General features: G+C 55.8%; 1 long non-coding RNA gene across 2 annotated transcripts; it reads left to right on the forward strand.

Annotated features, from left to right (window-relative positions):
- The first annotated feature begins 681 nt into the window (after positions 1-681).
- On the forward strand, positions 682-8,817 carry LOC108407123 (uncharacterized). Of its 2 annotated transcripts, none has more exons than XR_001855650.3 (3): positions 682-2,191; positions 2,859-2,979; positions 5,197-8,817. It is a non-coding gene; the product is annotated as an uncharacterized lncRNA (long non-coding RNA). The 2 variants fall into 2 exon arrangements; XR_012126194.1 differs by having other exon boundaries at positions 695-2,139.
- Positions 8,818-12,538: the final 3,721 nt, after the last annotated feature.

Consider the following 12,538-nt stretch of genomic DNA (forward strand, 5'->3'; position numbering starts at 1 on the left):
GGACTGAGTTATTCTTAGTAGGTTTCATTCATCAAAGCGTGACAAACGGTGTCCTGGGAGGAATGCCTGAGCATGGAAGGCCGGAGGCATGCCATGGGGAGCAAAGGCCCCATCTGAGGGGAGAAGCCAAAGCCTTTCATGGAGCCCCAGACCAAGGGGGAGACACAGCCCTGCCCTCAGGGAGCCCCAGTCTGAGGGGGTGGTAACAGCCCTGCCCTCAGGGAGCCCCAGTCTGAGGGGGACACACAGCCCTGCCCTCAGGGAGCCCCAGTCTGAGGGGATGGATACAGCCCTGCCCTCAGGGAGCTCCAGCTGAAGGGGGGAGACACAGCCCTGCCCCCAGAGTTCCCTGTGATGGAGGCTACTACCCTCATAACCCACTCTCCTAGTCCTGAGATTCCAGTCTGAGGGAGAGATGCAAAATCCTGCCCTCAAGGAACCTCTAGTCTCATGGCAGAAAAACAGCTGTCCTCCTGCTGAATAAGATACAGTGCATACCCAGGGCACAGACTGAAACTCAAGATGAAAAAAGGGGTACAAGAGGGGTTTCTAGAAGCATGTGCAGCCACCATTGCCACCACAGGTGGGGAGCCTAAAGAGGCGCGCTCAAGGACACGCATCTCTGCATGCTCACCAAGATACATGCACAGACTGCAAAGGCATGGCAATAGTACAGACAGAGATCCTAGCAGCTGAGGAGAAGAGTAAGTGGGCTGGTCTAGATCAGGCCTCTCAAACTTAAATGCCTCTGGGCACTAGTCTGCCCACACTGCCTTTGCCTAAGGGGAGGGCAGTCAGACAGCATGCACTGTCTGTAGGCTTTGAAGTTCAATACAAAAATGACATACTCACCACAAGCCAAACAAAATCTCATTGAAGATTAGACTTGGCCCAAGGCCACAAATTCGCAACCCCCTGGACATTAGGAAAGAATTCCTGATAAAGGAGGGATTTGAGCCTGGTTTGGATAAAGACAGCCAGCCAAGTTGCTCTGTCAGTCTTGGCCACCAGGCCTGGATTCTGTGTCTTCAGGACTTCCTTCCACCTTCCTGGAATGGGAGACTAGGTACTCCTCACAACAGCCAACTCCAGCAACAGGTCACAGCTGGGGTGGGCTGCTGGCTGCCCAGGACTCCAGGTCTGTGATGGGGGCATCACTTTCCTTTGCAAGAAGGTAATTCCTCTGCCCTGGGTAGGAGCCTGTGGGGCGGTTGTAAAGCCACCCTGAAATGAACTGATCTAGTTCTGGCTGGGTGGCCTTCCCTGAGAGCTTTTACTTTTCTGTTCCTCATTTGCAACATGGGGGATCTTGTTGTCCTGGTGCCCAACCCACTCCTCCCCCGTCAGTTAACTTTCCAATTGGCCTCAGTGTCCATGTCAACGAAATGGGTTAAGATTCCTCTCCATTCTCCCAGTTTCTTCCAGCAGAGATCTCAAGGGCTATAAGCTTGCAGAAGGTCGACTTCTGCACCTTCGGGCTCTCCCGGGCAGGTCTCCAAGCCCCACAACCTCCCCTCTCGTATAGCTCTCCTGGGACTGAGGGGCAGTCCTAGAGGACGGCAGGAGGCTGTGGCGGGCGGAGCGCAAGCGCGGTCTTATGGCGACTGGAGACCGGGGAGGGATGGCCTAGTTACGGCGCGTTGACCCAGCGCAGCAGAGCGCCGCGGATGAGAGCGGCGGCGGGTAATTAGAACGCATTAGTCGTGCCCCTGCAATCCTGTAATTTCTCCGCGCGCTACGGGTGTGTTGTATAGGAGGTGAAGCGATGCGGGCTCGGCTCTGAGTCAGACTCTCGGAAGCCCGGGTGGGGACGCAGGGGGCGGCCGAGGCCGCGGAGAAGGGACTCCTGCCGCGTGGGACACCAGAGCCTTTCCCTGGCGTCAAGTCACCTGTCCCGAGGCTACTCGAGGTGCGGCCCACTTTCGCGGAGACGAAGGCCGGGCAGATGGGGGGCGTGGCACGCGCCCCCTCCCGCCTCTAGGGGGCGCTCCTCCGTCCAGTAGATCATCCCGGGGCATCTAGTCCGGTACCCTGCGTCCAGCCATGTGGCCTGTTCCCTGCGCACACTTGAACTGAAAGAGTTGCAGATGCAGTGCGCCAGGGAGAGACCCCCACCTCCCCAAATTCCGTCAGAAACGGGCAAGTGACCTACGGCAGCAGTAGAAAAAAATGTCAGAGACTTCAGAAGGGAGTAGGAACTCTTATTCTGGTTCAAGCCTTGAAATCAATTCCGGGGGAGCACGGGGGAGCCTGCGGGAGGCTGAGGCTGGGAGGGGAGTTTATTTATTAGCCAGATTAGCCAGCATTAATGGGGGAGCGGTGGTGGCCGGCGGCGGCGGGGACATAGCTGGCATAACTGGCATAGCGGCGGGGCCTCCCGCAGTGCGGGGCTCTGCCGGCTTCAAAGGAGCTTAAAGAGGCCCGTGGTGGCACTGCCACGGCCCCGCGGGGGAGGGCGTGGGCGCAGGCGGCGGGGGAGAAGGCGGCCATTATGCACCAGGGGATTAGGGATCTGGCCTGGAAGGAATTTTAAACTGCTGCGAGTCGGCCCCCCAGGACTCCTCTCTTGCCTCACCACTGCCCTCCCGAGCGTGAGCACACTGACCTGTTTACCTGCATTTTGGTGTCTGGGGGGCTGGGGGGTCCTCCCTCCTGCCTCAGATCAGCGGCATCTGTGGTTGTCAGATTTGGCAAATAAAAATACAAGATGTCCAGTTATATTTGAATTTCAAATAAACAATGACTACTTTTGTTAGCATAAGTATGCCCCATATGTTGTAGGGATAGACTTATACTAAATAGTATTTGTTGTTGATCTGAATTTCAAATTTAACTGGACCTCTTGAATTTTCTTCTAGAAGCCCTGGCTGAATCGCTAGACGTGTCTGCAACAGCCTGGGGGCTCGTGAAAATTCCGTGGAGCTGTGTATCTGTACCTTCAGACTCAAAGTTTCCTGAAACCCAATGCTTCAGAATGGAGTTCGTACCTGTCCCCATCAGACTAGGGGCCTCCTGAGGACAGGGGTTGAATTTCAGACTGGAGCTCCTAGACCAACGTCTGGTCTCGTTAATCACACCGGGGGTTGCCTGAGGCAGGGTCTGTGCGTTAGGGGCGGGGAGTCCGCCTCCTTTCCTACCCAACAGGTGGAGGCCCCTCCCCCATCACTGAAGCTTCTTGCCCATAGGGGGCGCGAGGGGCCCAGAGGACTGACCTACGGAGGGATGCGTTGTTTCTTGCCACTCAGGTCTGCAGGTTCTGTGGGGTCGAAGCACCCGAGGATTTGGGGTCTGGGATCCCCATCCTGTGTGGCTCGGTCTTGGTCCTGGCCCTTGCTCTGGCAGTCAAGGACAGGTCTGACTGAGCCAGAGGCTGGGCCAGCACGTGGGAGAAGCTCCGAGTTTGGTTTCTGTCAGGGACAGTGGGGCTTTGCCCACCTTATCTTTCCCCGTGACCATGGCAGCCAAGCCCCCATCTTCCATCAACCTCACTAAACCCCACCGCCCAGACGTGGCGAGAGTTGTTCTCTGCCTGAGGCACCTCTCTTCCTGTCCCTAGGGGACAGCTGAAGTCTCACCCCTTCTGGATGCTCTAGCCATCGGCAGGGGAGGTTATGGGCGGGGTGGGCTGCTTCTCGAGGGGTCTTCTGGAGAAAAGAGTGCCCCATCTACTCTCTCCTTCCCCACTGACCTGGGTCACGGGGGCGGGGGGGGGCAAAGAGCGGACTAAGTGGGGATGGGGAAGATGGGAAGGTTGGGGAATGCAGGTGGAGGGGGGTGCGGAGAAGCCTCTGCCACCATCTTCTCCCCGTCTGCCCCCTGTAGCCCCTCTCCAAATCCCCTCACCCCCTGGGGGCCTCTGAACTCTTTCCCCTTGAAGCTGAGGGAAGCCTGGGAGAAGTCCTTTCCCACAGTTGCAGTCTCAACACCCCCACCCTGTCCCTGCACGGCCCCCTCCTTGGGCCCAGGCGCCTGCTTCCGCGAGTGGCATCATCACCCCACTCCTCAGGCTGCCCAGTCATCAGGTCGGCAATTAGCTACTTCCTCCCAGCTGCATGAGGCCACCGCACGTCACAGCCCCTCCCCCCTCCAGCCGTGGGAGGGAGTGCGGGGGTGCCCCCCACACTTTGTAGTCAGCGCCAAGTCCTGGAGCGAATCCCCCGGCGTACTGAGTGCTGGGGTAATGAGCCGCCCATCTAGGTAGTTGAGGGGGCTCCCAGTGCTCATGGGGGAGAAGCCAGGGTGCTGCCTCCTCCCCTGTCACCCCATCCCATTGGGTGAGGACACTCCCGCTGTGGGTGGGGCCATACTAACTCCAAGGCACCAGCCTCCTGAGCAGGTGGGGCTTAAGACACAGGTGTCTCTGTCCCTAGTCCTAGGAGATTTTCCCCAGGGATCCCAGTGTTCTGTAATTTGAGGATGGTGGCAGTTATCTGGTAGGGGGTGAGAAATAGGGAGCCACTCGACAGGCATGCAGATTTGCAGAGGGGCAGGCTCTTCATGAATACCCACGGGGGCTCACACATCTGTGCCTAGGCATACCCCGAGATATAACTTGGGCAGTGTATGTCCCACAGCAGCCTTGCCCTCACAGGTGCCTGGTGGGAAAACCCACCTGACAGTAAAACTGCGTGCCCAGATACTAGCATATCCTTTCCCTCAAATGTATGCACACAAACCCACTGGCGTCCTCAGGCAATAAGCTCACTGCTACACCAAAGCCAGGACACCACAGAGGAGCCCAAGAGGGCAGGTTGAGCGGATAGACACTCCCACTCCACGGGCTGGGGTTCTGTGTGGGGAAGGGTGGGAAAAGTCTGCACTTGGCGGGTGTGAGCAGCTACTGTCTGGGTCTGGAGGATGGGTAAGATGTGGATTTCCAGAGAAATTAACAAATTCCGACAAATGTAGACAAATGCACATAATCTTCATCAGATCGTTTAACTCCCTAGGGCATCAACAGTAGCATCTATAAAATGGGGCTGATGAGAACCCCCTTTGAACTTGGTTGTGAACTTTAAATGTGATAACCGGCTCAGAGCAGGCCATGGGCCATGAGAGCTGTTGAGGAGACCCTCCTCCTGTCCTGTCTCTGGGTGGTGGGTTTGCCTAAAAGAGCCACCGGGGAGATAATCAGCCCTTACCCGGGGCCTTATCTGACTCTGTGCTCACCTCCCTCTCTCTCCATTTCCTCCCCAGGTGAGGCGCTGCTGGTGACCGGGTGCTACTCTGGATTGGCTTGGGGGCAAGACCTGGGTGGGGGGTGGCTACCTGCCCCGACCCTACCTGATTGGCACAACAGACAGCTGAGTGCTGGCTTCCAACCCTGGAAAGGGATGAGTCAGCCTGAACCTTTCCACCCAGGCAAATGGGGTGTAGGGGATGGGAACTCGGGTGGACAGGCCTTCTAGGAACATTCCTAGAAGGAGCCCTGGGAACAGGCACTGCTGCTGGGAGCCACCGCCTCGGCCTACCAGCCTGTGAGCAGCTCGGCAAATGCCCTTGTCCTTCTCCCAGCTCAGCCTCTGGGTCCCCGAGGTAAAGCCCCACTTGCTGCCCCTGCTGACCCCAAGGCCCTCTTCAACCACAGCAGGGAACTGGGCCTGTGGTCGCTATGCGGGTCTGCTCTTCTCAGCCCAAGCTGCAGGGGCTCCCAGCCATGGACACAGGGGCACACACACATGCTCATATACACTGGCGTCTTATAGGTACAACCAGAGACTCCACCGTGGGTAGCTCCTCACAAACACAAGCACACACGCACTCAGTACTCCCTCACATGTATACATACCCACACATTGATGTACACTCACAATTTCACACATAGACCCACTCCTGTACACTCACACACAAATGTGCAGTCAAAATCCCTGTTGTTGGTTGAATTGTATCCCCCAAAAGATATGTTGGAGTCCAAACCCCCAGTACCTGGGAGTGTGACTTTAGTTGGAAATGGGGTTAAGATGAGATCTTACTGGATTGGCGGGGGGACCCAAAATCCAACGACCTTTTAGGGAGAGAGAGATTTGTAGACACAGAGACATGAAGACACACAGGGAAGAAGGTGGTTTGAAGATGGAGGCAGAGATTGGAGTGATACAGCTACGAGCCAGGGAGCCCCAAAGATTGCCTGTAACTGCCAGAAGCTAGAAGAGAGACAGTATTCTCCTCCAGAGCCTCCAAAAGGAGCAAATCCTACTTACTGACAGCTTGCCTTCGGACTCTGGCCTCCTTAACCTTAGAAAATAAATTGTTTTAAGCCACTTGTTATGGCTGCCCTAGGAAATGAGTACAAACACACACACATACACCCTGGCTGGCTCTAGGCTCAGTGATGAGGTCGGTGGAGTTCCTCCTCGGGGGCTCTTTGTTCTCTGCCCTCCTTCCCCTGTGACTGGTCTGGTGGATTTCAGAAAAGTGCATGGCCTAGGGCAGGAGCTCGAGAGATTTTAATCCCTCCTTTTCCCCCTTAAATTCTTAACGAGGCATCCCCCTCAAAATATGCTCTGAAGAATGAGTTGCCATGTTTATGTGCACCAAAAGACGTGTCTAAGAATGCTGTGGCAGCTTTAATCATATATTAATTACAAACTGGAAACCACCCAAATGCCCATCAACCGCAGAATAGATGAAAAACTGTGGTGCAGCTGCTCCACGGAAGGCTCCTCAGCCACAGAAAGCAAGAACGAGTCTGCAGGGAGAACTTGGGAGACCCTCCTGGACCTCAGATTGGACAGCCAAACACACAGAGTGCGTGCCCCAGGAGTCCATTTGGATGAGGTTTAAGGACAGGAAGGCCAGTCGGTGGTGATACAGTCAGAATAGTGGTTGCCTCTGGGGGAGGGGGTAGACTGACAGGGGCTGGAGGGAGCCTCCAGGGTTTGCTCTGGGGGGCGGTTACAGGGGAAAATGCATATGCACACCCCCAAGCTGTACCCTTAAGATCCGTGCCATTTGTGCATGAATCTTTACACCTCAGTAAAACGTAAATTTAAAAAACTGGGTTCCCAGCAAGTCAGTGACCAGAAGCCACTGGATAGCATCTTCTGAGGTGGGTGGCTGCTGGGCCTACCTTGTCCCTGCACTGCACTGGTGTCCTCTGGCCTGTTTGTGTGGGTGACTTTCTGGGATATTGGGTGTGAATGTCAAACCTGGGCCGCCAGGGAGACCATGGGGTGTCAAGGCAGCCAGACCTCTAGAGATGACCTACCTGCTGGAAATGGTGGGTATATATAGGCTGCTACTATAATCTGCTTCCCCAGTTAAAGGCCAATTGTGATGACTTCTTCTACAAAAGGTCCCCATTCAGGATAGCTACCGTTTAGTCAGCTTTTGCTCTCTGCCAGGCATGCACTAAGCACCTTGGAGGGACATAGCAGTTGTGTCATTTCATAGACAAGAAAACTAACGGTCTGAGATGTTGAGTAAATCCCCAAGGTTGCACAGGCAGCTCAACGGAGAGGATTTGACAAGTCGTTCCGTCAGACTGGGTTCCCTCAGGGCAGGGCTGTGTCTCCCCCTCAGTGTGGGCTCTGGGATTTCTATGCAGGAGGAGATTAGGGGAGGAGTCTGGTTTGCGCCTGACTTCCATAGCGCAAGCACTGCTTTCCTGTGGATGGGAGGGGGCTGCTGCCCTGACCACCCTACTCCTTGTCCTGGTTCTCACCCCTATGCCTGGCTCAGGGTTCTTCCCCCTGGTGCGTCATAGTTTAGGACCACATATCTGGGGGGTAAGGGAGGGTGTGGATAGGAGGGACCTGTCCCTTTTGGTGTCTGTACTGGGATCAGTGCTGGAGCCCCCCACTTCTCTCCCTTTCTGGCCCAGCCCACTGGGAGTCAGGACCACCCCTCCAAGCCAGGCCACAGCAGCCCCCAGCCCTTGCCAGGACCAGGTGTTTCTCACACTGCCCACGCCTCCTGGCGGGAGCTGGGTCATATGATGGGTGCGAGATGGCAGGTGTAATAGGAGCTGACATCCTCCTCAGCCTGCCCTGTGACTATATTAAGTGCTGTTCCTGGTTTCCCTGCCACCCCCGGGACTTTCCCTCCTCCCCCAAGGGATCCTGTGCTACAGATTAAGGTGGCATTCCTCTCCCCCATCCCACTGTCCTAGGAAAGGGGCAGAAGCCTAATGAGGTCATAGCCACTGGGTGGGGAGCAGAGGCAGTCAATTTAGGCCTTGGGTGTTAATGAGCTGCAGAGGGAAGCGCCTGGGAGGGAGGCTGCCTGCTCCTGAGGTCTTGTACTCCTCCTACTCAGTCACCCCACTTCTGCCCACACACATCACCCGGTGCTCACAAGGGAAGAGAACACAAGTGGGCAGAACACCCTCACCAGTAGCTGAGATCTGGTTTACGCTCTTGCAGGCCAACCCCAGGTACCCATGCACACATGCACCCCCAGGAGCCCATTGGCGCCCACATAACCCTGTTTAGGAGCTCAGGTCTGCACACCCAATCATGCCTGCTGGCCCCCATGCATGCTGGTAGCCCCACACCCTCATATACACACCACCCATCCCTGTTCACTTCACCAAAGACCTCAGAGGCTGTGGCTGAAGTAGAGGGAGGCCTGGGTTGGCCAAGGGGTGGGGAATGTAGTCTGAGTGCTGCAGGGCATTTGCACCCCCTACCTACATCTAAGGGATCAGTCTCTGTCTCCCTACCTGCTGCACTGGCAGGACCCCAGGAGGCCCTGCCTTCTCCCCATGGTGAGGGCACAGAGCAGGGCAGAGTTTATTAATAAACTCACTCCTGACTGGAAAAGCCTGTGTGCAGAAGTCCCAACATCAAGCCAATCAGAGCTAAACTTTCCAGGAATGTCACCCCAAAGCAAGCCTTCTTCTGACTCCAGGATTATTTCCCATCCCTGACTTCATCCCGTCGGCGTGTGGGGCTCCCGCCAGGCTCCACTGGCTCTGCCCCACAGGCCTGCTGTCACCTGGCAGCTGACATCTGCCTTGGACGCCGCCCAGAGGTCACAGCATGTTGGTGGTGAGGCCGGGATTAGAACTGCTTCCTCTGCCATCTAGTTCTGTAACTCCCTGCTCCCCCAAACTGAGGAGAGCTGAGCCTGCTATGTTGGGAGTGAATGGCCTCTGCCCTGCATACTGATGGCGCCCTGGCATCCTACTCCCCCAAGTGGGCAGGAGCCCTGAGGATCCAGACCCAGGGCCTGCTCACTGGGTCCTGTGACCCTGGACAAGTACAATGTGACTTGCCTGTGGCTCATTGCCATGATTTATAAAACAAGGATAAAAATTCCCACCCAAAGGTAGCTGTGAGGATTAAGAATACACGATGGCTGGTGTAAACTGTAAAGGGCTGGATGGGAGTGTAAGGTAAATGGCACTTATGTTCTTGCCTCTATCGCCAAGTCCATTCCTATCTTCATTACCATCACCACCATTGCTCACATCCCCACCACCCACCACCAGCTCCTCCCCACCGTCGCTGCACTTTCTCTCCTCTTCAGCACCATCACGCAGCTCTCCTTGTCAGTCCTTCCGTCATAATCTCATGTTATCACTGTTCAGTCATTCTAAGAGCTCTTATTCAGCACGTATACCAGTCAAGGTCATGAGAGTGGCCCTTTGGAGATTAGTCCTGTAAGGTGGGAATGGCTTATATATCTCACGTCCTTTAGGTCCTGACACACAACACATCTCCCTGAGCCCTTCCTTAGTCTACCTTGCACTACTCCAATTACTTCTGTACACTGGCTTGGTTCAGTGTGTGTGTGTGTGTGTGTGTGTGTGTGTGTGTGTGTTTAGACCAGTGTAAACTTCAGCCTCCACCCAGATCTCTTACACATAGCACAGTGGCTCTGGGTCCCAATCCTGGTGCTGACATCTTCTAGCTGTGTGGCCTTGGATAACTCACTTTACTTCTTCGTGCTTCATATTCCCAAATGTAAATTGGATTATAATAGAGTTACTAATAGTCTCATAGGGTTGTAGTGTGCATTCCCTGAGATACTGCACATATAGCACTTAGAACAGAAGTGTGCACACAGCAAGTGCTCAATAAACATTAGCTGTTGTTATTATAATCCTTCCTACTGGCAACGCCTGACACAGGACTTTGTGCTGTTGATGAGAATGAATACATTCATGGATACACTCCCACTTTCCAATATAAACATCTTGGAAGGGAGGGAAGGACTGAGGCCTTCCTAGAACTGGGTGGACTTCTGCCTGCTCCCAGAAGGTGCCTGAACTCTCTAGGAGTCGGGTGCAGCAGTGGGTTAAGAAGACCATGTCGGGAGATTGAGCCAGGCAGAGCTGGGTTTGAATCCTGACTTCACCAATGGTGGACAAGTTGTCACTTAATTACCTCAAGCCTCGGTTTCCTCATCTATGAAGGTGACCACTGTGCAGGGCCACTGCAAGGCTGTCATCTCTGTTGATCTTGACCACACATACCAAAGGAAGCTGTGGGTGGGACTTGGGGCCCAGGAAACCCGTTGGGTCTCAACCTTCTTATGCAGAAAACCGTCCTAGCAGACTCTACTTCCCAGAGTAGGTGGACAAGATGCTGAGTGATGGGAAGTGTTCAGAAAAGTAAAACACCCTGGAAAAGTTCCAGGGACAGCATTAATACTGATTGATCAAGCAAGGCCCAGTTTGACCTGAGAAAATGCACTGAGGTCTGAGGTGGGTTTCTGGAACAGGGTGGGGGCCAAAGGAGAGGAAGGCCAAGGGACCCCTAACTGCAGGCTCAGGGAAGCCACTCTGTGCTCAGTCTCCCATGTGCACTACAGCATGGTCCATGGAGAGAGGTGGGACAGCTGGGACATGGCGGGAAGGGATGGCCTGGGAGACCTACAGCCTTTCTTGGGGACCCCAGTACATTAACATCCACACAGCTGCAGCCACCTGAGGATTGCCTCCACTGTCCTCCTAGGGTGCCCTGGCCGTGAACCCCCAGGGAATAAACAGGGGCAGCAGCTGGCTGGCTGGTGTGTACTCCTGGCCCCAAAATGTAAACTCCTGGGACATATTTATGTTGTCTAGGCCTGGCCCCAGTCCCTAGCCCAGCTCAGAGGGTCACGCCATGCCAAACATCACACGTGCAGGGTAGCTGGGTTCCTCCACGTGGGTGGGGTGGGGAGACAGGGAAAGCCCGGGGACTCAGGGTGGGGGGCTGCTGATGGGGGCCAGGGGCCAAAGACAGCTGGAGCTGGCCGGAGGGAGAGTTGCAAAGGGAGAAGGGAGAGCAAGAGCTGCTGCCAAGCGCAGACTGCCCCGTTCCTGGAACTATAGGTCAGAGCCTTAGCCTCTGGCCTTGCCCGTGACCTGGGTCACTCGATGGCCTTCTAGGGCCAGTCTTGGCCTCAGACTCCAGGGTCATGGAGTCTAGGGCTCTGTCCAACCCACAGCCGGCCTGAGAACTGGCCTGTGAGGCCTTTGTTCGGTTTACTTTTTCACTACCCTCTGTTGTGCACTGTGCCAAGTCTGTGGTAAGCAGTATCTCATTTAGCCTTACCACCCACCTGAGGCAGGGGCTGCTGATCTCCTCATGACCCTGTGGAGGGTCAGACGGGTAAGTTAGCTACTTGAGGTAATGGAGCCCAGTGGTGCCCAGGCTGGGGATGGAACCTGGACCTGTTCCCAGAGCATCTCTTCTTCTAAGAGCCATGCCAGGCAGGCCATAGCCCTTGAAGAAACGGTGATAGAACGGTTGCCGTAGAACCCAGGGCTCCTGACTCCCAGCTCAACACTCATCCCACTGTACCAGGTGTGGGATGGTGAGGAGACAGGCCCTGGCTCGGGGGGCCCAGTCTGAGGGGAGACAGGCCCTGCTCTTGGGGAGCCCCAGTCTGAGGTGGATGACTCAGCCCTGCCCTCTGGGAGCTTAGGCTAAAGGGGAGTCACAGGTCTCAGGAAATAACTATCTGGAAGCCCCACCGGGGAGGCAGGTGGAGCGAGAGGCCTTCATAGAGATGAAATCAATGGGGGGTTGGCTTCCTAAGGGAGGGGCCGGCAGGCCCTTTTGGAGGGACGAGTTGGCCAGGCGGTTGGAGCTGGGCGAGTTCCGTGGCCCTGGGGGCCAGAGCTGCATCCCCACAGTGCCCCGATTAGGAAACAGGGCCCATCTCTGCCCCCTGTCCTGGGTGGGATGGCCATGCTGGCTCTGCCCAGCCTGCCTGGGAGGGGCAGGAGGAACATAGCCACGTGACAAGCATCCAGCCCGCACGCGTGTGTCTTGGGAATGACACACAGGGAAGACTATTTTAATTTGGGAAGTTGCCCGCTCCTCTTGCCCCCCGCAAAATACCCTGGCTCCTGAAGGAAGCTGCAGCATCCTGGGCTGCCACCACGCTAGCGGGGTGCTTCAGCCCCTGGGCCCCTGCAGTGGCCCCCCTTCTCAGACTGCCATTCTCCCAAGCCAGGGCTGCATCTCTTTCTCTGGGGGCTTCCTTGGGAGAGGAGCCCCAGGAACATAAAGGTCGTACGTGCTCACTCAGACCTGGAGTGCGTTAGAAACCCTGGTCCTGGAGCCTGTTTCTCGGAAGCGCTTGCCGTGGGTGGCCTTTCCCT

The sequence above is a fragment of the Manis javanica genome, chromosome 16 (genome assembly GCF_040802235.1).
Source record: "Manis javanica isolate MJ-LG chromosome 16, MJ_LKY, whole genome shotgun sequence".
NCBI classification, from domain to species: domain Eukaryota; kingdom Metazoa; phylum Chordata; class Mammalia; order Pholidota; family Manidae; genus Manis; species Manis javanica.